Here is a 27,797-nt window from a genome sequence, read left to right as displayed (position 1 = left end):
CAAGAGAGCTAAAGAATATGGCTGCCTAAATATGGTTCCCAATCAGAGACAACGATAAACACCTGTCTCTGATTGAGAACCACTCCAGGCAACCATAGACTTACCTAGAGTACTACTCTAACCACAATCCCAGACAAAAACAAACCACATAAATCCCCATGTCACACCCTGGCCTAACCAAAATAATAACGAACACAGAATACTAAGGCCAGGGCGTGACAGCTGTGGAGATGTTGTGGTGCTATATTCTTTACATTTTTTAATCATGGATTTAATGGTGCTCCGTGGGATGTTCAAAGTTTTGGATATTTTTTTACAACCCAACCCTGATCTGTACTTCTCCACAACTTTGTCCCTGACCTGTTTGGAGTCTCCTTGGTCTTCATGGTGCCGCTTGCTTGGTGGTGCCCCTTGCTTAGTGGTGTTGCAGACTCTGGGGCCTTTCAGAGCAGGTGTATATATACTGAGATCATGTGACAGATCAGGTGACACTTAGATTGCACACAGGTGGACTTTATTTAACTAATTATGTGCCTTCTGAAGGTAATTAGTTGCACCAGATATTATTTAGGGGCCTCATAGCAAAGTGGGTGAATAGATAGACACACCACTTTTCTGTTTTTTATTTTGTATAATTTTCTTAAACAAGTTATTTTTTAAATTTCACTTCACCAATTTAGATTATTTAGTGTATGTCCATTACATGAAATCCAAATAAAAATCAATTTCAATTACAAGTTGTAATGCAACAAAATAGGAAATATGCCAAAGGGGATGAATACTTTTGCAAGGCACTGTATCATGGTGTCAGAGAAATGCAGTTCTGTGACCTGTGTTGGCCAGCCCTCTGTGGGTCCAATCCTACCAGGGTCTGGCTGTGACTAGAATGAGAGGAGGGGTGGGAGGGGCCACAGCCAAGCAGTTGATTACTGTGGAGCGCTTGCCACTGAGGGGTTCAAGTTAAGTTCATTTGAGAGACTCCAACTCCTCCTGCTACTTGATGTGATGGGAAATGAAATCTTCACCTCTCTGTTGCTTGAGTAATGTTGGAGGTGTTGGTGCATCCCTCTCTCCCTCCCCACCCACAGAAACATTTATCACCAACTGGGCTCCTCGAGGAGGGTGGGGGTTTGTGGGATAGTGCTGAGCAAATCAACTGAAATTTCATACATTTTTCTTCTTTTTTAAAGAACTGACCGAAATCCATTTAGTTCATTCAATGTGCAGTTTCTGTAGAGATACATTAGATCAAGCCAGAACTATGCGATGTGGTAGGGAGTTGTAGTTTCCAACAGGTCAATATTCTACATAGTTTAGCGGCGAAAACGTGGTAATTAACTACAATGACCATAACCCATGCGCGCTCGCTTAAACTATCTGTCCGGGACATGGAGACTGAGAGAAGAGAGAACTTGCGATTGAGAGGGATAGAAGGCAGTTGCTTCACAAGCCTGAAAATACATCTACAGTATGTGATTGATGGTGGCTATTCAGCAGTATGCCTTATTTATTTTGAAGAACTACTAAAATAGCTCTATAGAGAGGAGATGAATGAAATAATAAAGTCATCAAATAAAACAAATATTTTATTAAAGTAATGTGAATAAATTGATGATTATTAAGTGATTAGTAGCAATGGGTAGTCACTACCATCAAGGGACTTTTATTAATTGTTTTATTCTGTGTTGTTACAGCATTCAACCCACATAATGTATAGTGCTTTTAATTAAATATATATATATATTTGAAACTGAAAACCATGATTCTTCTTTTATAATCAAACCAAAACCGAACTGACCACGAAAAGCACTAATCACTGAGCACTAGTTGTGGGAGACTGTATGGTGGGACTCCTCACCATTAGTTCTTGTGATCTGTGTTTTGGAGGCGGCGGCTTTATTTCTCTCTTGTTCTTTGTGTTTTTTAAAGATATGAATGGGAACAGAAGAAGTCATCAGAATTAGTCTTTCTTCCTTTCTTCACAGACAGAGCATACTCCTTTTAGACGATCCATGTGGGACTGTTAATTGTATCTTTTAAGGAGGAGAAATTGGTGGAGAAAAAATACTTTTGGGCAGTTTCCGTTCAGCATAATTACAGGGAAATATGATATAATCAAATTCGACAGACACATCAGCACGATGATCAAGGAAATGGGATTAAATATCCCTACTGTCATTGATCAAATGAGGCAGTCCTGTGGTGAATGGTAAAGTTCCATGTATCTGATCAGTTGGTAAAGCTCCTCTCTGTTTGTTTTGATGTGCCAGGTCTCTCAGCGGTCAAACAGAATAGAATAGTTCCCTCGTGTAGCACATTAAGCAGACTCTCTGGCCCACTGATGCATGCTCTCTCCCTCACTGGACCTCCTGAAGGACGTGTGATGTCATAGCCTGAGGGCACCCACTTCCCCACAAACGTGTCTGACAGTTGTTTTTTTGCCTTTTAGAGAAGGGAGTGTCATTTGGGCAAAGGCCTGAGCATGAGCTGTTTAAGTTGAACTGGTTCTCATTTGTCAGGACCTGTCAGTGTTTTGGATGTCTATATCTCAGCCATGTCACCAGGGTGCACTGCTCTCAGGTATGTTTAGTAGTTACTCTGGAAAGGAAGGCTGTGGCTTTTCCCTGAGACAGTTTTTGGTAGGTGAGCTGGTCTTCACTCACAGTGGCTGAACAGCTGGGAGACAGAGATTGCCAGCTCATCAAGGCAGTTTATCACAATGCAAAAAAAATAATAAGTATGCCGTCAAACTTATACAGAGCTCTTTACCTTAACAAGAAGTATGGAATCACACAATAAATCTGTCCGTTGGTCTTTATGTTGAAACATGTGATGGCATCCTTGAAGAAGAGGGTTTCATACTAGTAACTCATAAGAGTTGATTGTGTAACAGTGAATTATAGGATCTCTACGAATGACACACACACACTTTTCTAGCAAATATCAGCACCAGTAAATCCCCTAGTGTAAATGATGTCTACCAAGAAGGAAAACATTCAGCAATTTGCTCCTGGAAATTGTGTAGTAATCAAGTGATTTTCTTGGCTGAGGCTCAAATCAGTGTTTTGGCCATTAAAGGCTGATCATTTTGTTATTTTAGCATTAAGCTGGGTGGGAACAGATCAGCAGTTACTACTTTACCACTGTAAAATCACTTGAACCTTCCACCCATCGCTTCACTGCTAATATAAATTAGCAACCAGCAGTAATCTGTAACAGGCCTCTCCTCCTGTTGGGATAATGTCTTCTCTGACACTTTTCCCATAAAATTTGGTCAGACAGCTTGCAAGAACCCTTGGTGTTAGCTATTGTGCTAAATACGTTATATAACTCCCATAAACAAGCTAGGAAGTGTAAATGACTTTTAGAGTGCCTCTCAGCTCCCCTTCAGAACGGGCGGGAGGGGTGGGAAATGATTGTGTGAAAATATTCATTGGCAAGATTCCCTTGTGCAAGTTGCTTGTCTTCTCTTCGTGTGAAGGCAAACAACATATCTGTTTTGGAAAGCCAAAGCAATTGCTTTCTGTGGACAAGCAGCTTTGTGACATTTGCATTTGTGTGCATGGCTGTTGTACCAGTGTGTAGCCCTGTCCTGATTCTATGGTCATTTATCTCTTATTCAGAAATAACACCACGAGTGTGCATTTTGTATGTTGTCCATGAGTATTGTCTTTTGATGTTTCTGTACTCACACAATGAGGCAGAGCTAGTTGGGTATTGTATATCCAGTGATTTCTATGTAATAGTGTTGAAGGGTCATACATAGTAGTCATACGCAAGCAGCTCATAGAAAAGCAGCTCAGTTGGGTGTATAATACGGATAGTAAACAGTATTGGTTTAAAGCAGAATAAAGAGCCTGCAGCATTTTGCCTTCATATAAAATGGCCTTCATCGCTGTACTAAGGAGAGCGGAGCTACCTCATCAGATGAAGATAGAAATAAGTAGACATGTCTCCTGCATCTAATGAGATGTTAAAGCCACACATAAATATGTATATCACACTGATAGGAGATAAGATCGATTTTCTGTCTGTATGATGAAATTTCTTATAGGTCTCTAAGATAACATTATCAGCGTCCTTAACTATTAACAAATGAGAGCGTTGATCCCGTACGATAAGCACCACATTCATTTGTTTAATTAAAACAGGTTGTCTCTTCGTGGTGAGGGGGCATTTAAAAAATGTTAGAATTAAAGCACGTAATTAAGTGGAGCCCAGATAAGGACCCCTGTGTGGTGGTTGCTTCTACTAGTGGGGAAGGGAAACTTCATTTATCCCCTGTGCAATTTCGCAAGGTCGTTCAGTTTATTAAAGTTAGCGGGGCGCCATCACGATAAAATATTTTATGTGCTTGTTGGAAGGGAGGGTTAGGGTGAGTCGGTGCCTAATGCTCACGGAGTCTATGGGATGGAAGTAATTAAGGCGGCTTGTTATCATGTCTTTGAGAACAGGAGAAGGACTTGTATAGCAACAAGCACCTTGACAAAGATATTTGTTTGGTCAATGGAGTGTAGCATTAATTATCACACTCTTTGATTAAATGAGTCGTCCGGGAATTAATGTCATTTGTCTTGCCTGGTTTTAACACGGGTGCCAGAGAGGGTATTATTTTGGTTGACTGAGCCATTTTTGTATGCCAGTGTCACAAGCAGTTGAATGGAAGCCCGATCTCTGTGGCCTCTATGACTATCTGGTCTCACGGGAAGGATTGCTTTCATGCATTCCAACTTGGAAGCTTTGTCTCCTTTACAAGATCATTTGTAGTCTTGTAATACCTCAATCTCACAGAGTAATCCAGATATTCAACAAATGATCAGCTCTGCCCTCTGTCAATATTGTCTATCCCGAACAGACAACCAAAGAGATCAATCCAAGGAGGAATGGCTTTCTAATACATTTCTTACAATCAACAAGAATCATGTCACAGGTGTGACTTTGTCTTGGTAGGTGGATTTAGAGGGAGGAACCATCAGAGGGGTTTAGAGGGAGGAACCATCAGGCTAAATATAATCAAGAGTTTATTTGAAGAAATTGGAACCACATTCCATCATTTATCTCACAGGTTTACAGGGGTTTACAGGGGTGTTCTTTCACAAAAGGAATTGAGCTCAATTAAATGAAGAGGGGGCTTCAAGACTTCTATGTAATCAGACTGTTCTACGGTATTCTGTGATTGTTTTGTTAAGGATTATAATTACACAAAGTGCAGAGAAGTATGTTTTGATCTTGTAGTGGATTTTTGTTAAACAGTGAAAGTAGTGCAGGATTGAGAGTGATTTTTTTTGTTGTCATTTATGTAAATATTAGACTGCTGCTGTGTGAAATAGCAGACATTCCCATTAAGGAAACGGGTGAAGACTACAGGATATATATATGTTTTGCTGAGTTACGGATCATATAATGGAAATCAGTCAATTTAAATAAATGAATTAGGCCCTAATCTATGGAGTTCAAATGACTGGGCAGGGGTGCAGCCATGGCTGGACCTGGCTCTCACTTTGGTTACATAAATCATCAGATGAGCACCTGGAGCTATATTACAAAGGTCAATTCAAACGTGAAATCAAATGGAGCTGGGGAGGGGCTCCTTCTGGCTGTAGGCACATCCAAGGCCAGTGGTAGCTAGTGGGGAGTCAGAGCTGGAGCACATCGTCATTTGGCAAAGTTATATGACTTGGGAGAAGAGCCCAGTGCGATCCGCTAGGAGCAGAACACAAGTATCCTCAAAGATGGTGGATTATAAAGATTGCGCAAAAAGGCCTTTTACCATTGAACAAAATGGTCACAGTTCCGGGCGACTTAAAGGGAGACTTCACCACCAGACACTATTTGGGGTATTTTCCAGTCTCCCTATATATTTCTGATTGATGAAAGGGTGTTTCAGACATAATTATGCACTATAGCTGTATCTTTTACATGTTTGAGCCGGGAGAGTTCAACCAATGACATCATTGGTTGATTGAGCCTGCTGTCTGATCTAAAAATGAATGGAGTCATGTTTTGTAGCTATTATTGTGGCATTAATGTTTCGCTGATTGAACGTTGGACTTGTCTCAAGATATCTATGCCGACTCATTTTCCCTTGCTTTGTAAAGGCTACTTCCTTCTTCCCACCCTTGAAGGCTGGCTTTTCAAAATGGGGGCGGTACTAGTTTACAAGTTTGCAGGAGCTATGTTACCATGCACTGTCTATCTGAAATGGCTAAATAATTAGCTACAATTGCTGCTTCTGATGATTCCTCTTTCCAAGAAGAGCTGGACGACTAAACATTTTTTATGTTCTTTTACATAGGAACATACAGTCCTATTTATTTGAGCCGGAATACACTGAAGAGGAATTGAGACAGCGAGAAAAAGAATTGCGAGATCAGCAAGCAGAGGTGGCAAGTTCTCTTTTAACACTAGGCACTGTTGTTCAGTGCAGTACAATTTGGTGATCAATTTAGCGGGGTTTGCTAGGACCATTACAAGCCAAGCTAGCCAAGTTTAGCTAGCTACTGTATCTAGCTAGCGAGCTGTGTTTGCTATACCTAAAATGTACTGTAGTCTAACGTTATAACTAGCTCGATAAATAGCTTAGCTAGCCTCAGTGCCTCTCATTTGGAGCAAAACTGGAGAATTGTTTTGATGATGATGGAGGAGAGTAAAGGAATGACTTTGTCTTGATGACTCAGATAAGTCTTGGAGTAATTATATCTGTGTAATGTAGCTAGCTAGCTAATGTATGTTTGTGAGATGTCTCATATTCTACACCATGTTGCTACAGTAGGAATACAGACAATACACAATGATTGCCTATGAATGTATAATATAATTTTCATATTTCTCTGACAGACAGTACCACTTGGATACAAAGAAGTTGATGACTCTCAAGAGGAGATGTGAAAAGGTCCCATAACAAAAATCTCCCCTTGTATCAAAGTGACTCCGAACATCCCACTTCACCACCCAAACACACCCTATGCAAGTTTTCCATTTGTAGAACTGTAGTAGTTATTCTAAGCGTTAGTATTATATTTGTATTATGTTGTATATATGTCATACATTGCCATAACTGTTTCTGCATACTGCTGTGTAAACTCACCTCGGTATCCAAAACAAATCAACTTTGTCTTGAATACAAGCAATGTCTACTTATTTGCTATATTGAGACGAATCTACTATTTTATTCAAACATTTTACTTGCCAACAAATTAAAGTTTAAAACTCTGTGCATCATTTGTTTTAGCAGTAAGACTCAAGCTAGTTTATCCAAATACATTTCATGTATCACAATGAATTGATCAAGAAGTTGAAGTCAACACTTTATTGGTTTCTGATGCAACTGGAATAATTTAGTCACTTGTCAGTACACTTGTAAAAAAGATGATATACTGAACAAAAATATAAACACAACATGTAAAGTATTGGTCCCATGTTTCATGAGCTGAAATAAAAAAAAATCCAGAAATGTTCCATGTGCACAAAAAAACATATTTGTGACTCATTTCAGGAAACTTGGCATAGGAAACTAGAAATATGTCACGTGTTCACTAATTCACAGGAGCGCCACTTGAACATAAACTTTTTTTAAACTCAAAATGTGTTCTGGAACATGTGAACATTCATGTGCCTTAATAACAAACTGTTATGCCATCTGTAAATATGAAATAAATTGTTAAATTATGAGCCTAGTTGGTTTAGCCCCGGAAAAAGTGAGCTACCTTCACCGTTAGCCATGATTGGCTGAGATAATGAGTTCACTGGACATGCCGAGAGATGAGTTCAGATTGGTCTGCCATGTAGCACGCTTCTGTCTATAGCATGAGCTGCTCAGTGTGTGTAGGTAATCCTTTCTACTGCTGCTTTTTTGAAAGATATCACGTAGTAGAACTGCATAAGCGTTGCTCTCCACTTTTTGCAGGACCGAGTTTTGAAATCAGTGGAATTAGAGTATGATAGCTAAGGAGATGGAGAAAATTCTGGCATTGATTGCAAATATGCAGACAGAGTCGAAAAGAGAACACACAGAAAGCTGTTGTATAAAACATCTGTCTCCGGATTACATCTTCAAACTAAGGGCAACCATGGCATCCATGACAGAGAGGGAGAAGCGTACATCCATATATACGGGTAAGAGAGACTAGCTAGCTACATTTTCAGATATTGCACGTTTCTAATTTTGTCAGAAAGTTGTTTTAATTTCAAGTTATAGTGTACTTTTAGCTTTCTAGCTAACTTTAGCTGGCTGGCTAGCTAGCTAATATTACGTGTATGATCTGTGTAGTAATATTATTCGTATCTCAGAGCCATTTGCATTGCTAGTTATAGCCTGGTGTCAGCTAGCTAACATTGAACCTGGTTGGTTAGTTACCTGCAGATTCATGCAGAGTAGTAACGTTATGAATTGGGATTATGGTTCATTGTTTAGCCAGCTAGCTACATGTCTAAACAAAATACTCCACTATGCAAGTAACTATTTCAAAAGAATGTTTATGATGTCAATGCAACAACTGTCAATAGACGTAGCTAGTAAATTCGCTCTGGCTATCCACTCCAATTTCAGAGCACTCTCGTCTGAGTATGCAAGAATACAGAATAACTGACAAATGTACGAATGCTCAACACCCGTTGAATTTACGAACACACCCGTAGTATAACCCAGTCTTTAGTTTTGAAATCTTTGGTTGTTTAGTACATAGCCTCACATGTGAATCCTTGAAGAGATGGGTGGGTGTAGACAAAGAAGAGTCTCCAGTAGGTACCAAAACATTCAAGGGCCAAGTTTAGCAACTTTCTAAACAGCTTACAAGTTTAGCAACTTTCTAAACAGAATTACTTTCACATTGTTCCTCAACTGTAGTGTATGATATACCTTTTTCTAGCTCTGAGTCTCTACTTTTATCCAATGTAAATATCACCATTTCAAATGTTGCTACATAAGACTGAATCAAGCTGGTCAGTCACATTCCTCAATGTTGTGCACACATTTGTTTACATCCCTGTTAGTGAACGTTTCTCCTTTGCCAATATAATCCATCCACCTGACAGGTGTGGCATATCAAGAAGCGGATTAAACAGCATGATCATTACACGGGTGCACCTTGTGCTGGGGACAATTAAAGGCCACTCTAAAATGTGCAGGTTTGTCATAACCTATGCCATAGATGTCTCAAGTTTTGAGGGAGAGTGCAATTGGCATGCTGTTGTCAGATAATTTAATGTTAATTTCTCTTCGCTAAGCCACCTCCATCATTGTTTTAGAGAATTTGTTTGTACGTCCAACCGTCCTCACAACTGCTGACCATGTGTAACCATGCCAGCCCAGGACCTCCACTTCCGGGATCGTCTGAGACCAGCCAGTCAGATAGCTGATGAAACTGAGGAGTATTTCTGTCTGTAATAAAGCCGTTTTGTGGGGAAAAACTCATCCCCAGTGGGTTAGGGTTAGGGTTAATTGAATCTATGGATGTCACATGACTGGGAAGGGGCGCAGCCATGAGTGGGCCTGGGAGGGCATAGGCCCAGCCACTTGGGAGCCAGGCTGCGCCCCTTCCCAGTCATGTGACATCCATAGATTCAATTGACTGATTTACTGATATGAACTGTAACTCAGTAAAATCGTTGAAATTGTTGCATGTTGCGTTTATATTTTTGTTCAGCATATAAAACACCATTATATACATATCAATATCTATACCACAATGCATTTGTGAGCATGCTAGGCATTCTATATTATACTACAACATCATTCAAACTGAATATGGATGTTTTGTTGGTTGAATGTTCCAGACAGGTTCCTGAATTTTCTTCAGCTGGTGAACATCTTCTCATGTTAGGTAATGGCAGCTGGTTTAGCAGGCTTCGGCGCTGTGGCTATGTTGGCAGGGATGTTGGGTTTGGGGGGCTGTGAATCTGGCTACTTGTAGACAACCGTCTGTTCCTTATCGCACTCCACAGCCAGGTGGGCAAGCCTTTCGTACACAAATGTTCACCACCCACTTCTTCGACCTCTTGCAGATTTGTTTGTACTGGAAGTCTCCTATAAAGACATGAAGACTAATCATGATGTACACTCAGAGTCAATAATGGGGCATTAATGGGCTGTTAGCAAAGATGTGAGGGGGGCTTGACTTGTAGACAGTTTAGTCGTGTACTGTTGTGTATGAGCAGGTACAGTTGTACTGTTGAGTAGACAAGCATTGCCCACAATAGAGTGAATAGGCTAGAAAAGTTTACTAACAGCTCTTCTCAACATGCCAAAGAACTGACTGCAACGGTATGAAAAGTTTGAGGAGCACTTGTCTTCAAGACAGCTTAGTGTATTGGTGATTGCATACTATTGATCATGCATACTAACCTTCACCCAATACTCAACCCCAACAGACACCAGTAGGTCACCCACACCATCCTCTCCTTACGACTACCTCCTTTTCTCAGAAAGTATTAAACTGTCAAACAGGGTTGTCCACTAACTGCATATCTATTTATTATGGCCATTCAAATGCTATTAAAATTTGATCCAACAATAATATCTGGGGGCTAGAAATCCGGGGTTTAAAAACAAAGGTGTCATTGTACACTAAATCCTCAATTTGAATCCCTGCACAGCCTCATAGAGAATATAGATCATTTCTAACCTCTCTGAATCACAACCAAACTATGTTAAGTGTTAGGTATTACGTATGTGATTGCTGAAAAATACAACTTTTACATTACCATGTAGTTTACCAATAAAATGGTCTGACAGTGAAGTGGACATACTCTGTATTCATATTCCGAAAGAAAGAAACAATCTCACTGCAATACAGTTTAACATAAAGTTAGATCAGATCTTGCTACCATGGAAAAGTATATCAAATTTTATTGGTCACATACACATGGTTAGCAGATGTTAATGTGAGTGTAGGGAATTGCTTGTGCTTCTAGTTCCGACAGTGCAGTAATATCGAACAAGTAATCGAACAATTCCACAACAACTACCTAATACACACAAATCTAAAGGGATGGAATAAGAATATGTACATATATAAATATATGGATGAGCGATGACCGAGCAGCATAGGCAAGATGCAGTAGATGGTATAAAATACAGTATATACTGTGCATATGAGATGAGTATGTAAGATATGTAAACATTATTAAAGTGACATTATTAAAGTGACTAGTGATCCATTTATTAAATTGACCAATGATTTTGAGTCTGTATTTAGGCACCAGCCTCTCTGTGTTAATGATGGCTGTTTTAAAAGTCTGATGGCCTTGAGATAGAAGCTGTTTTTCAGTCTCTCATTCCCAACATTGCACCTGTATTGACCTCGCCTTCTGGAAGTTAGTGCGGTGAACAGGCACTGGCTCGGGTGGTTGTTGTCCTTGATGATTTTTTTGGCCTTGCTGTGACATCGGGGGCTGTAGGTGTCGTGGAGGGCAGGTAGTTGTGTTGGTGATGTGTTGTTCAGACCGCACCACCATTTTTTTTTTTTTTCACCTTTATTTAACCAGGTAGGCTAGTTGAGAACAAGTTCTCATTTGCAACTGCGACCTGGCCAAGATAAAGCATAGCAGTGTGAACAGACAACACAGAGTTACACATGGAGTAAACAATTAACAAGTGAATAACACTGTAGAAAAAAAGGGGGAGTCTATATACAATGTGTGCAAAAGGCATGAGGTAGGCGAATAATTACAATTTTGCAGATTAACACGGGAGTGATAAATGATCAGATGGTCATGTACAGGTAGAGATATTGGTGTGCAAAAGAGCAGAAAAGTAAATAAATAAAACAGTAGGGGGATGAGGTAGGTGAAAATGGGTAGGCTATTTACCAATAGACTATGTACAGCTGCAGCGATTGGTTAGCTGCTCAGATAGCTGATGTTTGAAGTTGGTGAGGGAGATAAAAGTCTCCAACTTCAGCGATTTTTGCAATTCGTTCCAGTCACAGGCAGCAGAGTACTGGAACGAAAGGCGGCCAAATGAGGTGTTGGCTTTAGGGATGATCAATGAGATACACCTGCTGGAGGCCGTGCTACGGATGGGTGTTGCCATCGTGACCAGTGAACTGAGATAAGGTGGAGCTTTACCTAGCATGGACTTGTAGATGACCTGGAGCCAGTGGGTCTGGCGACGAATATGTAGCGAGGGCCAGCCGACTAGAGCATACAAGTCGCAGTGGTGGGTGGTATAAGGTGCTTTAGTGACAAAACGGATGGCACTGTGACAGACTGCATCCAGTTTGCTGAGTAGAGTGTTGGAAGCCATTTTGTAGATGACATCGCCGAAGTCAAGGATTGGTAGAATAGTCAGTTTTACTAGGGTAAGCTTGGCGGCGTGAGTGAAGGAGGCTTTGTTGCGGAATAGAAAGCCGACTCTTGATTTGATTTTCGATTGGAGATGTTTGATATGATTCTGGAAGGAGAGTTTGCAGTCTAGCCAGACACCTAGGTACTTATAGATGTCCACATATTAAAGGTCGGAACCATCCGGGGTGGTGATGCTAGTCGGGCATTCGGGTGCAGGCAGCGATCGGTTGAAAAGCATGCATTTGGTTTTACTAGCGTTTAAGAGCAGTTGGAGGCCACAGAAGGAGTGTTATATGGCATTGAAGCTCGTTTGGAGGTTAGATAGCACAGTGTCCAATGACGGGCCGAAAGTATATAGAATGGTGTCGGCTGCGTAGAGGTGGATCAGGGAATCGCCCGCAGCATGAGCAACATCATTGATATATACAGAGAAAAGAGTCGGCCCGAGAATTGAACCCTGTGGCACCCCCATAGAGACTGCCAGAGGACAGAACAGCATGCCCTCCGATTTGACACACAGAACTCTGTCTGCAAAGTAATTGGTGAACCAGGCAAGGCAGTCATCCGAAAAACCGAGGCTACTGAGTCTGCCGATAAGAATATGGTGATTGACAGTCGAAGGCCTTGGCAAGGTCGATGAAGATGGCTGCACAGTACTGTCTTTTATCGATGGCGGTTATGATATCGTTTAGTACCTTGAGTGTGGCTGAGGTGCACCCGTGACCGGCTCGGAAACCAGATTGCACAGCGGAGAAGGTACGGTGGGATTCGAGATGGTCAGTGACCTGTTTGTTGACTTGGCTTTCGAAGACCTTAGATAGGCAGGGCAGGATGGATATAGGTCTGTAACAGTTTGGGTCCAGGGTGTCTCCCCCTTTGAAGAGATGGATGACTGCGGCAGCTTTCCAATCCTTGGGGATCTCGGACGATATGAAAGAGAGGTTGAACAGGCTGGTAATAGGGGTTGCGACAATGGCGGCGGATAGTTTCAGAAATAGAGCATCCAGATTGTCAAGACCAGCTGATTTGTACGGGTCCAGATTTTGGAGCTCTTTCAGAACATCTGCTATCTGGATTTGGGTAAAGGAGAACCTGGAGAGGCTTGGGCGAGGAGCTGCGCGGGGGGGGCAGAGCTGTTGGCCGAGGTTGGAGTAGCCAGGCGGAAGGCATGGCCAGCCGTTGAGAAATGCTTATTAAAGTTTTCGATAATCATGGATTTATCAGTGGTGACCGTGTTACCTAGCCTCAGTGCAGTGGGCAGCTGGGAGGAGGTGCTCTTGTTCTCCATGGACTTCACAGTGTCCCAGAACTTTTTTGGAGTTGGAGCTACAGGATGCAAACTTCTGCCTGAAGAAGCTGGCCTTAGCTTTCCTGACTGACTGCGTGGATTGGTTCCTGACTTCCCTGAACAGTTGCATATCACGGGGACTATTCGATGCTATTGCAGTCCGCCACAGGATGTTTTTGTGCTGGTCGAGGGCAGTCAGGTCTGGAGTGAACCAAGGGCTGTATCTGTTCTTAGTTCTGCATTTTTTGAACGGAGCATGCTTATCTAAAATGGAGAGGAAGTTACTTTTAAAGAATGACCAGGCATCGTCAACTGACGGGATGAGGTCAATGTCCTTCCAGGATACCCGGGCCATGTCGATTAGGAAGGCCTGCTCACAGAAGTGTTTTAGGGAGCGTTTGACAGTGATGAGGGGTGGTCGTTTGACTGCGGCTCCGTAGCGGATACAGGCAATGAGGCAGTGATCGCTGAGATCCTGGTTGAAGACAGCGGAGGTGTATTTGGAGGGCCAGTTGGTCAGGATGACGTCTATGAGGGTGCCCTTGTTTACAGAGTTAGGGTTGTACCTGGTGCGTTCCTTGATGATTTGTGTGAGATTGAGGGCATCTAGCTTAGATTGTAGGACTGCCGGGGTGTTAAGCATATTGTTATGCAGGTGAATGAGGACCCAAAAGCGACTTGGCGAAAACAGAGTTTTTAATCCAGTAAGATACTTAACAAAACAAAAGGCATAATACTACTCGTAAAGACGAGAACAGACTGGAGACTTGATCAAGAACTGCAGGTTGCCTCGGGAAGGCACTTGAACCTAGCAGACTCAGACACCTGCTCACCACGCAGCATCTGAGGGAAACACGACACGACAGGGCAAAACATAGACACAGCACGGTGAATATAGACAAGGATCCGACAGGGCAGGAACGGAAAACAAGGAGAGAAATAGGGACTCTAATCAGGGAAAAGGATCGGGAACAGGTGTGGGAAGACTAAATGATTGATTAGGGGAATAGGAACAGCTGGGAGCAGGAACGGAACGATAGAGAGAAGAGAGAGCGGGAGAGTGAGAGAGGGAGGGGGAGAGAGAGGGATAGAAAGAGGGAAAGAACCTAATAAGACCAGCAGAGGGAAACGAATAGAAGGGGAAGCACAGGGACAAGACATGATAATCAATGACAAAACATGACAGTACCCCCACTCACCGAGCGCCTCCTGGCGCACTCGAGGAGGAATCCTGGCGGCAACGGAGGAAATCATCAATGAGTGAACGGTCCAGCACGTCCCGAGACGGAACCCAACTCCTCTCCTCAGGACCGTAACCCTCCCAATCCACTAAGTATTGGTGACCCCGTCCCCGAGAACGCATGTCCATGATCTTATGTACCTTGTAAATAGGTGCGCTCTCGACAAGGACGGGAGGGGGAGGGAAGACGAACGGGGTGCGAAGAAAGGGCTTGACACAGGAGACATGGAAGACAGGATGGACGCGACGAAGATGTCGCGGAAGAAGCAGTCGCACAGCGACAGGATTGACGACCTGGGAGACACGGAACGGACCAATGAACCGCGGAGTCAACTTACGAGAAGCTGTTGTAAGAGGAAGGTTGCGAGTGGAAAGCCACACTCTCTAGCCGCAACAATACCTTGGACTCTTAATCCTGCGTTTATTGGCGGCTCTCACAGTCTGTGCCCTGTAACGGCAAAGTGCAGACCTCACCCTCCTCCAGGTGCGCTCACAACGTTGGACAAACGCTTGAGCGGAGGGAACGCTGGACTCGGCAAGCTGGGATGAGAACAGAGGAGGCTGGTAACCCAGACTACTCTGAAACGGAGATAACCCGGTAGCAGACGAAGGAAGCGAGTTGTGAGCGTATTCTGCCCAGGGGAGCTGTTCTGCCCAAGACGCAGGGTTTCTGAAAGAAAGGCTGCGTAGTATGCGACCAATCGTCTGATTGGCCCTCTCTGCTTGACCGTTAGACTGGGGATGAAACCCGGAAGAGAGACTGACGGACGCACCAATCAAACGACAGAACTCCCTCCAAAACTGTGACGTGAATTGCGGGCCTCTGTCTGAAACGGCGTCTAACGGGAGGCCATGAATTCTGAACACATTCTCGATAATGATTTGTGCCGTCTCCTTAGCGGAAGGAAGTTTAGCGAGGGGAATGAAATGTGCCGCCTTAGAGAACCTATCGACAACCGTAAGAATCACAGTCTTCCCCGCAGACAAAGGCAGACCGGTAATGAAGTCTAGGGCGATGTGAGACCATGGTCGAGAAGGAATGGGAGCGGTCTGAGACGACCGGCAGGAGGAGAGTTACCCGACTTAGTCTGCGCGCAGTCCGAACAAGCAGCCACGAAACGGCGCGTGTCACGCTCCTGAGTCGGCCACCAAAAGCGCTGGCGAATAGACGCAAGAGTGCCTCGAACACCGGGATGACCAGCTAACTTGGCAGAGTGAGCCCACTGAAGAACAGCCAGACGAGTGGAAACAGGAACGAAAAGGAGGTTACTAGGACAAGCGCGCGGCGACGCAGTGTGCGAGAGTGCTTGCTTAACCTGTCTTTCAATTCCCCAGACTGTCAACCCGACAACACGCCCATAAGGAAGAATCCCCTCGGGATCAGTAGAAGCCACAGAAGAACTAAACAGACGGGATAAGGCATCAGCCTTGGTGTTCTTGCTACCCGGACGGTAAGAAATCACAAACTCGAAACGAGCGAAAAACAACGCCCAACGAGCTTGACGGGCATTAAGTCGTTTGGCAGAACGGATGTACTCAAGGTTCTTATGGTCTGTCCAAACGACAAAAGGAACGGTCGCCCCCTCCAACCACTGTCGCCATTCGCCTAGGGCTAAGCGGATGGCGAGCAGTTCACGGTTACCCACATCATAGTTGCGCTCAGATGGCGACAGGCGATGAGAAAAATAAGCGCAAGGATGAACCTTATCGTCAGACTGGAAGCGCTGGGATAGAATGGCTCCCACGCCTACCTCTGAAGCGTCAACCTCGACAATGAATTGTCTAGTGACGTCAGGAGTAACGAGGATAGGAGCGGACGTAAAACGTTCTTTTAGAAGATCAAAAGCTCCCTGGGCGGAACCGGACCACTTAAAACACGTCTTGACAGAAGTAAGAGCTGTGAGAGGGGCAGCAACTTGACCGAAATTACGAATGAAACGCCGATAGAAATTAGCGAAACCTAAAAAGCGCTGCAACTCGACACGTGACCTTGGAACGGGCCAATCACTGACAGCTTGGACCTTAGCGGAATCATCTGAATGCCTTCAGCGGAAATAACGGAACCGAGAAAAGTAACGGAGGAGACATGAAAAGAGCACTTCTCAGCCTTTACGTAGAGACAATTCTCTAAAAGGCGCTGTAGAACACGTCGAACGTGCTGAACATGAATCTCGAGTGACGGTGAAAAAATCAGGATATCGTCAAGATAGACAGAAACAAAGATGTTCAGCATGTCTCTCAGAACATCATTAACTAATGCCTGAAAAACAGCTGGCGCATTGGCGAGACCAAACGGCAGAACCCGGTACTCAAAATGCCCTAACGGAGTGTTAAACGCCGTTTTCCACTCGTCCCCCTCTCTGATGCGCACGAGATGGTAAGCGTTACGAAGGTCCAACTTAGTAAAGCACCTGGCTCCCTGCAGAATCTCGAAGGCTGATGACATAAGGGGAAGCGGATAACGATTCTTAACCGTTATGTCATTCAGCCCTCGATAATCCACGCAGGGGCGCAGAGTACCGTCCTTCTTCTTAACAAAAAGAACCCCGCCCCGGCCGGAGAGGAAGAAGGCACTATGGTACCGGCGTCAAGAGACACAGATAAATAATCCTCGAGAGCCTTACGTTCGGGAGCCGACAGAGAGTATAGTCTACCCCGAGGAGGAGTGGTCCCCGGAAGGAGATCAATACTACAATCATACGACCGGTGAGGAGGAAGGGAGTTGGCTCGGGACCGACTGAAGACCGTGCGCAGATCATGATATTCCTCCGGCACTCCTGTCAAATCGCCAGGTTCCTCCTGAGAAGTAGGGACAGAAGAAACGGGAGGGATGGCAGACATTAAACACTTCACATGACAAGAAACGTTCCAGGATAGGATAGAATTACAAGACCAATTAATAGAAGGATTATGACATACTAGCCAGGGATGACCCAAAACAACAGGTGTAAAAGGTGAACGAAAAATCAAAAAAGAAATAGTCTCACTGTGGTTACCAGATACTGTGAGAGTTAAAGGTAGTGTCTCAAATCTGATACTGGGAAGATGACTACCATCTAAGGCAAACATGGGCGTAGGCTTGTCTAACTGTCTGAAAGGAATGTTATGTTTCCGAACCCATGCTTCGTCCATGAAACAACCCTCAGCCCCAGAGTCAATCAAGGCACTGCATGTAGCACCCGAACCGGTCCAGCGTAGATGGACCGACATAGTAGTACAGGATCTAGATGAAGAGACCTGAGTAGTAGCGCTCACCAGTAGCCCTCCGCTTACTGATGAGCTCTGGCCTCTTACTGGACATGAATTGACAAAATGTCCATCAAATCCGCAATAGAGGCACAGGCGGTTGGTGATCCTCCGTTCCCTCTCCTTGGTCGAGATGCGAATACCTCCCAGCTGCATGGGCTCAGTCTCTGAGCCAGAGGAGGGAGATGGTTGCGATGCGGAGCAGGGAAACACCGTTGACGCGAGCTCTCTTCCACGAGCTTGGTGACGAAGATCTACCCGTCGTTCTATGCGGATGGCGAGAGCAATCAAAGAGTCCACACTGGAAGGAACCTCCCGAGAGAGAATCTCATCTTTGACCACTGTGTGGAGTCCCTCCAGAAAACGAGCGAGCAGCGCCGGCTCGTTTCAGTCACTAGAGGCAGCAAGAGTACGAAACTCTATAGAGTAATCCGTTATGGATCGATCACCTTGGCATAGGGAAGCCAGGGCCCTAGAAGCCTCCCCACCAAAAACTGAACGGTCAAAAACCCGAATCATCTCCTCTTTAAAGTTCTGGTAATTGTTAGAACAATCAGCCCTTGCCTCCCAGATAGCTGTGCCCCACTCTCGGGCCCGGCCAGTAAGGAGTGAAATGACGTAAGCAACCCGAGCTCTCTCGCTAGAGTATGTGTTGGGTTGGAGAGAGAACACAATATCACACTGGGTGAGAAAGGAGCGGCACTCCGTGGGCTGCCCGGAGTAGCAAGGTGGGTTATTAACCCTAGGTTCCGGAGGCTCGGCAGGCCAGGAAGTAACAGGTGGCACGAGACGAAGACTCTGGAACTGTCCAGAGAGGTCGGAAACCTGAGCGGCCAGGTTCTCCACGGCATGGCGAGCAGCAGACAATTCCTGCTCGTGTCTGCCGAGCATGGCTCCTTGGATCTTGACGGCAGTGTTACGAGCCTCTGTAGTCGCTGGGTCCATTCCTTGGTCGGATCCTTCTGTTATGCAGGTGAATGAGGACCCAAAAGCGACTTGGCGAAAACAGAGTTTTTAATCCAGTAAGATACTTAACAAAACAAAAGGCATAATACTACTCGTAAAGACGAGAACAGACTGGAGACTTGATCAAGAACTGCAGGTTGCCTCGGGAAGGCACTTGAACCTAGCAGACTCAGACACCTGCTCACCACGCAGCATCTGAGGGAAACACGACACGACAGGGCAAAACATAGACACAGCACGGTGAATATAGACAAGGATCCGACAGGGCAGGAACGGAAAACAAGGAGAGAAATAGGGACTCTAATCAGGGAAAAGGATCGGGAACAGGTGTGGGAAGACTAAATGATTGATTAGGGGAATAGGAACAGCTGGGAGCAGGAACGGAACGATAGAGAGAAGAGAGAGCGGGAGAGTGAGAGAGGGAGGGGGAGAGAGAGGGATAGAAAGAGGGAAAGAACCTAATAAGACCAGCAGAGGGAAACGAATAGAAGGGGAAGCACAGGGACAAGACATGATAATCAATGACAAAACATGAAACATATCCCAGTTTAGGTCACCTAACAGAACAAACTCTGACGCTAGATGGGGGGCGATCAATTCACAAATGGTGTCCAGGGCACAGCTGGGAGCTGAGGGGGGTCGGTAGCAGGCGGCAACAGTGAGAGACTTATTTCTGGAGAGAGTCATTTTCAAAATTAGTAGTTCGAACTGTTTGGGTTTGGACCTGGAAAGTATGACATTACTTTGCAGGCTATCTCTGCAGTTGACTGCAACTCCTCCCCCTTTGGCAGTTCTATCTTGACAGAAGATGTTATAGTTGGGTATGGAAATCTCTGAATTTTTGGTGGCCTTCCTGAGCCAGGATTCAGACACAGCAAGGACATCAGGGTTAGTAGAGTGTGCTAAAGCAGTGAGTAAAACAAACTTAGGGAGGAGGCTTCTGATGTTGACATGCATGAAACCAAGGCTTTTTCGATAACAGAAGTCAACAAATGAGGGTGCCTGGAGGCATGCAGGGCCTGGGTTTACCTCCACATCAATTGCGGAACAGAGAAGGAGTAGTATGAGGGTGCGGCTAAAGGCTATCAAAACTGGTCACCTAGAGCGTTGGGGACAGAGAATAAGAGGAGCAGGTTTGTGGGCATATTCAGGGCATAATGCGCAGACCGGGGTATGGTGGGGTGCGGGTACAGCGGAGGTAAGCCCAGGCCCCGGGTGATGATGAGAGAGGTTGTATTTCTGGACATGCTGGTTGTAATGGGTGAGGTCACCGCATGTGTGGGAGGTGGGACAAAGGAGTTATCAGGGGTATGAAGAGTGGAGGTGTAATGAACTTCGTCTGTTGTTTGGAGAGAGTCATCCCGAAATGCAGAGTGTAGGTTACTCATGACTTTTAATGAAGAAAATAGCGGTATATGAAATAACTGAAAATACGAAAACAACAAACGAGTGAAACTAATTACAGCCTATCTGGTGACTAACACAGAGACAGGTACAATCGCCCACGAAATACAACGCGCACTCAGGCTGCCTAAATACGGTTCCCAATCCGAGACAACGAGAATCAGCTGACTCCAATTAGGAATCGCCTCAGGCAGCCAAGCCTAACTAGACACACCCCTACTAATACACACTCCTAATTAATACAAACCCCAATACGAAATACAACATATAAACCCATGTCACACCCTGGCCTACCCAAACATATAACAAAAACACAAGATACAATGACCAAGGCGTGACAGGAGGCTCCATTGTGAACTAAAACAATGATAACTAACCTGAACAATAGTATACAAGGCATATTGACATTTGAGAGAGACATATAGCGAGGCATACAGTAATCACAGGTGTTGAATTGGGAAAGCTAGCTAAAACAGTAGGTTAGACAACAACAGCTAATCAGCTAGCATGACAACAGCAGGTAAAATGGCGTTGACTAGGCAACGGGGCCAACAGATAAAACAAACAAGCAGAATGGAGTACCGTGATTAATGGACAGTCCAGCGTGCATCAGCTATGTGGTCAAGAGATCAGTGTCCAGGGGGCAGCGGTGGATGGGGCAGGGAAGCTGGACTGGCGAGTGTTATCCAGGTTAAAAAAACTAACAAAGACTAAATAGTTTGTAGCTAGTTAGCTGGTTAGCTTCTGGAGGTTCTTGAGTGTGTTCTAAAAAATTAAAAATAATAGCGATTCCGTATCACCTTGGGTGAGGCAGGTTTCCGGAAGGTATAAACAAATTAAAAATCAAAAAGAGATAGAAAGTAAATATGGGTGTTTGGGACGCGGCGATGCAGACGGTTAGCAGGCCTGTGCTAGCAAGCTAACAGTTCGTAGATAGCTAGATAGCTAGTTGTGAAGATCCAGCTGAAAAATGTTCCGTTTGCGGTGGGAATCCGGGGAAGAATCCGGGGATGAAAAATAAATAGGTCCGTTATGCTCTGGTTAGAGTCGCGTTGTTCGTACTGGCGAGAGCTTTCCGGGCTGAAGGTTAGCTGATGACCGGTTAGCTGAAGACCGCTAGCATGGCTGGTGGTTAGCTGGCTAGCTTCAGTTGAGCTTCAGTTGAGGGGTTCCGAAGTAAATATAAATACTTTAGGAAAAATAGCTACATTGGGTGAGGCGGGTTGCAGGAGTGTATTTGGAAGCTTAGGTTTAGCAAAAAGTTTTTAAAGAGATATGCGAAGAGAAATATGTGAAAAGCGAAAAAGAAACGATATATATAGGGGACACGACACGACAGGACGACTTACTGCTATGCCATCTTGGATAGCCTTGTGGTTGTGGGCAGTGGGCAGTGCAGTTACCGTACCAGCCAGTGATACAGCCCGACAGGATGCTCTCAATTATGCATCTGTAAAAGTTTTTGAGGGTTTTAGGTGACAAGCCACATTTCTTCGGCCTCCTAAGGTTGAAGAGGCACTGTTGCGCCTTCTTCACCACACAGTCTGTGTGGGGGGACCATTTCAGTTTGTCTGTGATGTGTACGCTGAGGAACTTAAAACTTTCCAACTTCTCCACTGCTGTATCGTCAATGTGGATAGGGGGGGTGGTCCCTCTGCTGTTTCCTGAAGTCCACGATAATCTCTTTTGTTTTGTTGACGTTGAGTGAGAAGTGGTTTTCCTGACACCACACTCCGAGTGTCCTCACCTCCTCCCTGTAGGCTGTCTTGTCGATGTTGGTAATCAAGCCCACTACTGTTGTGTTGTCTGCAAACTTGATGATTGAGTTGGAGACGTGCACAGGGCAGGGTTGAGACACAGGGCCTCAAGCGTAGTGATGAGTTCGGAGGGTACTATGGTGTTGAATGCTGTGCTGTAGTCAATGAACGGCATTCTTACAGAAGTATTCCTCTTGTCCAGATGGGATAGGGCAGTGTGCAGTGTGATGGTGATTGTATCGTCTGTGAACCTACTGGGGCAGAATGCAAATTGAAGTGGGTCTAGGGTGGCAGGTAAGGTGGAGGTGATATGATCCTTGACTATTCTCTCAAAGCACTTCATGATGACAGAAGTGAGTGCTACGGGCGATAGTACTTTAGTTCAGTTATCTTTGACTTATTGGGTAAAGGGACAATGGTGGCCAAATTGAAGCATGTGGGGACAGCAGACTGGAATAGGGAGAGATTGAACATGTCCGTAAACACACCAGACATGCTCTGAGGAAACGGCTAGGGTTGCTGTCTGGGCCGGCAGCCACAGAGAAGGAGAGGGGGGGGGGCCGCAGTCCTTGGTAGTGGGCCGCATCGGTGGAACTGTATTATGCTCAAAGCAGGCAAAGAAGGTGTTTAGTTTGTCTGGAAGCAAGATGTCGGAGTCCGTGACGTGGCTGGTTTTCTTTTTGTCATCCGTAATTGCCTGTAGACCCTGCCACATACATCATATGTCTGAGCTGTTGAATTGCGACTCCACTTTGTCCCTATACCGACATTTTGCTTGTTTGTTTGCCTTGCAGAGGGAATAACTACACTGTTTATATTTGGCCATATTCCCAGTTATCTTTCCATGGTTAAATGCGGTCGTTCGCACTTTCAGTTTTGTGCGAATGCCGCCATTTATCCACGGTTTCTGGTTAGGGTAGATTTTAATTGTCATCAACATCTCCAATGCACTTCCTTTAACATTTCCCAGTCCACGTGATCAAAACAATCTTGAAGTGTGTATTCCGATTGGTCAGACCAGCGTTGAATAGTTCTTGTCACGGGAACATCCTGTTAGAATTTCTGCCTATAGGACGGTAGTAGCAAAATGGAGTTGTGGACGGATTTACCGAAGGGAGGGCGGGGGTGAGCCTTAAATGTGTTGTAGAATTTAGAGTAGCAGTGATCCAGTGTATGCAGCCTCAGGATATATGGTTTCCAGAGTCCACTGAAGTTCCTTGAGGGCCGTATCGGCTTGAGGGGGGATATACACGGCTGTGACAATCACCAACGAGAATTTACTTGGGAGATAATATGGTCTGTATTTGATTCTAAGGAATTCTAGGTCAGGTGAACAAAAGAACTTGAGTTCCTGTATGTTGTGATTATACCATGAGTTGTTAATCATTAAGCATACATACTTTATTTGGAACAGCAAGCCAGACAAAATTAAACGGGCCTATTTATATAATGAATATGAATTCAGAGGGCTGAAATGATTCAATATTAAAGCATTGATCTTCTCCGTAAAGGCTTCAGTCATACAAAAGTTGTACTTTTGGTTTTCCAGCAGATTATTAAGAATGTTTTTAACACTCCCAGTGTTAAAAAATTGCCCTTTCCCCATTAGATTATAACCTCTCACTTTCGGTTATTTTAAAACAAGCCATAGAAAGATATTTTTGTCTTATCCACCAGAAAAGACAGAACAAATATTAAAAGAAATATGATGGTGAATCTAAAATATACTAATTGATTAAAAAAACATTATTTTCATAAAATAAAATAAATGTTTTAAACTAAATGATATTATAAATAGGACTGGTTGAGTTGTGTCACACAGGCAGCTAACAAAAATAGATGGAAATGTCTGCTCTGTCCAAAATTTCAACCAACTGATGGCAACATTACCGCAAAAACAGAAGCAGCAAGTGGAAGGGGAGAAGGTAAGGAACTTGTTTGTCGGCCATACATTAAAGGCCAAAATTGGTAAAATATTTTTTTTATAACTAAAAAAGTATACCAGTTTCATGTAAAGACCAAAAAAATCACAGCTGTGCCATACAGATTACAAAACAACACCGGATTCGAAACTTTTAGTTTTTCAGTTTAAATGGTTATACAAAATTCTTGCAAACCCTAATAGAATGTTATGTATATTGGGGATACAACTATCCTAGCTCTGCAGATTTTTCTGCAACGAGACAGAATCATTAGATCACTTGTTATTGTACTTCCCATGCTGTATGTAACTCGTTTTTGGTCACAGGTTCAGGAATGGCTGAAGAATTGCAACATTTACCTGGAGCTAACTGTGCAGATCACTGCTGAGTGACTTGAAAACCATAGTCAATCGATCAATAATGCAATAATACTTTAATTTACAATCTGTTTAAACTATGAGATCATTAAGGTTCCGAACTTTTGTGAGGCGTTACAGCACAGTTGAAAAATATATGGCAATTTTATATCAAAACTGAATGGTTTTCAGAGATTTATGGGAGGTGTTGAGAGTAGCTGAAGGGTGGGACTAAAAACAAAACAAATAACAACAAATAAAAAAGATAACTCATGTATAATACCTTGTTCATAAAATGTATATGTTATGCATATGCTGTAAGTAGAAGCCTAAGTATTGTTGTCCATTAGTTTACTCCAATTAGGGGAGGGGTGGTAGGGTTTGGGTAAAATTATGAAATATTTGGGGGATTGGAAATGATGCAGACAATTACTTTGATATAATCCACAATATATCTGCAATATTAAAGCTGATCTACCCCCTAAAATAAAATCTTAAAAAATGCATGAACAATCAACTAAGCCTCCAAAATACAGAGAAAACTACAGTGAAGTTGTAGCCTACAAGATACGGACCATGTTTATGCCTAGCTCCAGTATATTTATTTGCTCATCATGGAGTCATGGAAATATTTGGAAGATTATGGTTATATTTTAGAAGGTGATTTACACTAGTTCCTGGTCCTGAGCTTGATGTTGATGCCTCTACAGATATTGATGGGATCCGACTCTAAAATGTCAACAGAAATGTAACCTAACGAAACTAAGCTTAGCTTGCAATGTTACAAATCAAATCACCAGATAGCAGGTGGCTAATGATATGCTTTAGAATGTCTAGCCAGCGTATTATGAAAGCTAGCTAGCTAGATTTTGGTTTAGATAAACACATGTAGCTCACTAGTTAGTTATGTAGCTCACTAGTTAGTTAGGTAACGTAAACTTGTCCTTTTTTCTGCTGCGCTGATGTTGGCTGTTTGGATGCCTTCCTCTTTGAAGTTAAGGGAAAAATTGATGCAACAGCATCACTTTTCAACGTTCAACGACATGGCAACCCCAGTTGAGTTTTCAGTTCTGTTTCTAAATTTTCTGGCTGAAAGTGCTGGCTACAAACACAGACTTGTTGATATTTTTTACATCAACTGGGCAGTCCTCCATATCTTGAAATTGCTATGAATTCTGGATTGTGTGGTTTGCTTACAACCGGGAAGTGTAGCTGGTCCGTTTCTGCTGGTGAGATGCAGAAACACTCATATTTGCATGTAGTGAGGAAATTCTAAATTGTTATGACACATGATATGTTATATTATGTTATATTAATAACATATTAATGGACATACAGTATATAGTGAAATAGAGCAGCAGTGAAATTTCCCTTTAAGGGGAGTTCTCCTATAGGCACCAATGTGATCATCTATTTAGTTCTCCTCGTACTACTCGCTATGCACTGAACAGAAAAAAATGAGCCTACAAAATGTCTCACTTTCTCTATCGTCTCTGGTACACTCTACGCTTTTACCGGTCCAGTAGAGTAGTAATTCCCCATTGGGATGGGAGCCAAGCCTAAATGTATGAATTACAGTCAGAGGTTCCTGTGGTACCAATGAAGAGGTCAGTCGTCTCTCTAGGGCAGGGGTAGGCAACTAGATTCAGCCGTGGGACGATTTTATGAGACCGGAACATAATTATAAATATATCTGTGAGCAGCAATGAACGGGGTTCAAAGGATGACAGAAAGGAAACAAGATCAGTTGGATAACAAAGCAAGCATAGGAACTATATTCCTTTATGTGCAATAAGTGAAAGTATTACCATCTCTCAATACCACAAGGATGACACAATTGAAGTTTAATCTGGTTTGTGTAAATTATTTAAATCTCACTTGGTACACTCCACATTAGCGTTCCAAAATACTTAAACTCTCACAGCTGTAATACGCTGACTGCACTAGCAGCAGGACTTGAGGTTTGAAATGATCCTGAATAAAATAAACACGTTTCACTATGCTCAGACCACATGATAGGGTAACAATATGTGATTATACAGATATACGAATCACGATATTTCACATTGTTTGTCTGCATAATTTAAATTGAATCTATAGTGTGATCAACTGGTCTTGTGCAGCCATCTAAGTTTGCAGTGACTTTATATTCACATAGTTGCTAAGGACATATACTGTACATAAGGTTTACATACCCAACTTCGTGGTGCCATGTATATCAGTTCAATTCTTCCCCCCTGGTGTGATATAATGCCATCTAGTGGTGTAGCATGGCCAACTTTCAATACAGTAACTAATCCTTATCAAATTCTTTAGAGGCTATTCCAAATCTGGAGTCAATATCACTAACGGTTCATGAGAACAAGATTTTGTGTTTTTCTCATTTGAATGTATGCTAATGTATATCTACATAACAATAATTTCATACCTTCATTATGTGGGAATAATTGGGAACAGTTTTTCCTAATGTAAACATATTTTTAGCCGAATTCCAGGTGATTTTACAGTCTTTTTTAAAACCCAAATCACTTGTTGGCCGGCTCTGGCCCGCGGGCCGCATGTTGCTGATCTCTGCTCTAGGGCCTGTAGGGCTGTGTGTATGTGCCTCTGTAGAGCCATGATGCTGTGGACCCAGAGCACGTCTGCCTTCAACGGGGTTGCCCGGGGTTGCTAACAGACACCTGGTTGCACTCCATGGTTCAACAGTACGGTCCCAAGGCCGAGGAAACAAACATCCTGATTTTCCTATTTCATTGCGTGTCAGTATGAAGAAGAAGGGCGACAGGTGTAATGCATAAAACGGCCCCGCGGCTCCATCAGCCCTCTGACAGCTTTATGGGGAGAGGTGTTTCAATCACGCAACAGCGTCAGTGCACATCAATCTCCACACCACTGCACAGCACAGGCAGCCCACCACATGGCGCATCCACCCCGGCACAGGGCGTAGGAGGGGGGAGCAGAGAGAGAGAGAGAGAAAGAGGGGACGATACCTAACAAACACAGAAGGAAGATTTCTTACATACCAGCAGGACTTCAGGGAACACACACTAGTACAACAAGTTTGATGACAGAAATGCACATGCAGTCTTTGTACCTTAGTTAGGTAGATACTTTGGCTGGAACCAAACACTGTGAGCAGCTATTTCAGGCAGAGTGAACAGCAGCAATACCGTATCTCTCTAAGGTACCAGCTGTAATGAATATGGGTGAGGACTGCCTGTGGAGGACATGCCTAAACGACCTCCATTTAGTGAATTCAACAAAACACAGGGTTCGGGTTTGCGTGTGTCTGTGTGTGTGTGTATTGTGGGGGGTTAAATGAATGTCACTGAG

General features: G+C 43.7%; 1 protein-coding gene and 1 long non-coding RNA gene across 2 annotated transcripts in view; both read left to right on the top strand.

The window, feature by feature from the left end:
* LOC124037766 (cytosolic carboxypeptidase 6-like) overlaps nucleotides 1–27,797 on the top strand; it is a 489,347-nt gene that overhangs the window by 236,870 nt on the left and 224,680 nt on the right. The window lies entirely within an intron of this gene.
* LOC124037767 lies at nucleotides 5,678–7,345 on the top strand. Its single transcript, XR_006839229.1, has 3 exons — nucleotides 5,678–5,837; nucleotides 6,296–6,383; nucleotides 6,838–7,345. It is a non-coding gene; the product is annotated as an uncharacterized LOC124037767 (long non-coding RNA).

This window comes from Oncorhynchus gorbuscha, linkage group LG06 (genome assembly GCF_021184085.1).
Source record: "Oncorhynchus gorbuscha isolate QuinsamMale2020 ecotype Even-year linkage group LG06, OgorEven_v1.0, whole genome shotgun sequence".
Classification (NCBI taxonomy): Eukaryota; Metazoa; Chordata; class Actinopteri; order Salmoniformes; family Salmonidae; genus Oncorhynchus; species Oncorhynchus gorbuscha.
The sequence above is the reverse complement of the archived record's forward strand: the minus strand, read 5'-3'. Positions and strand labels throughout refer to the sequence as shown.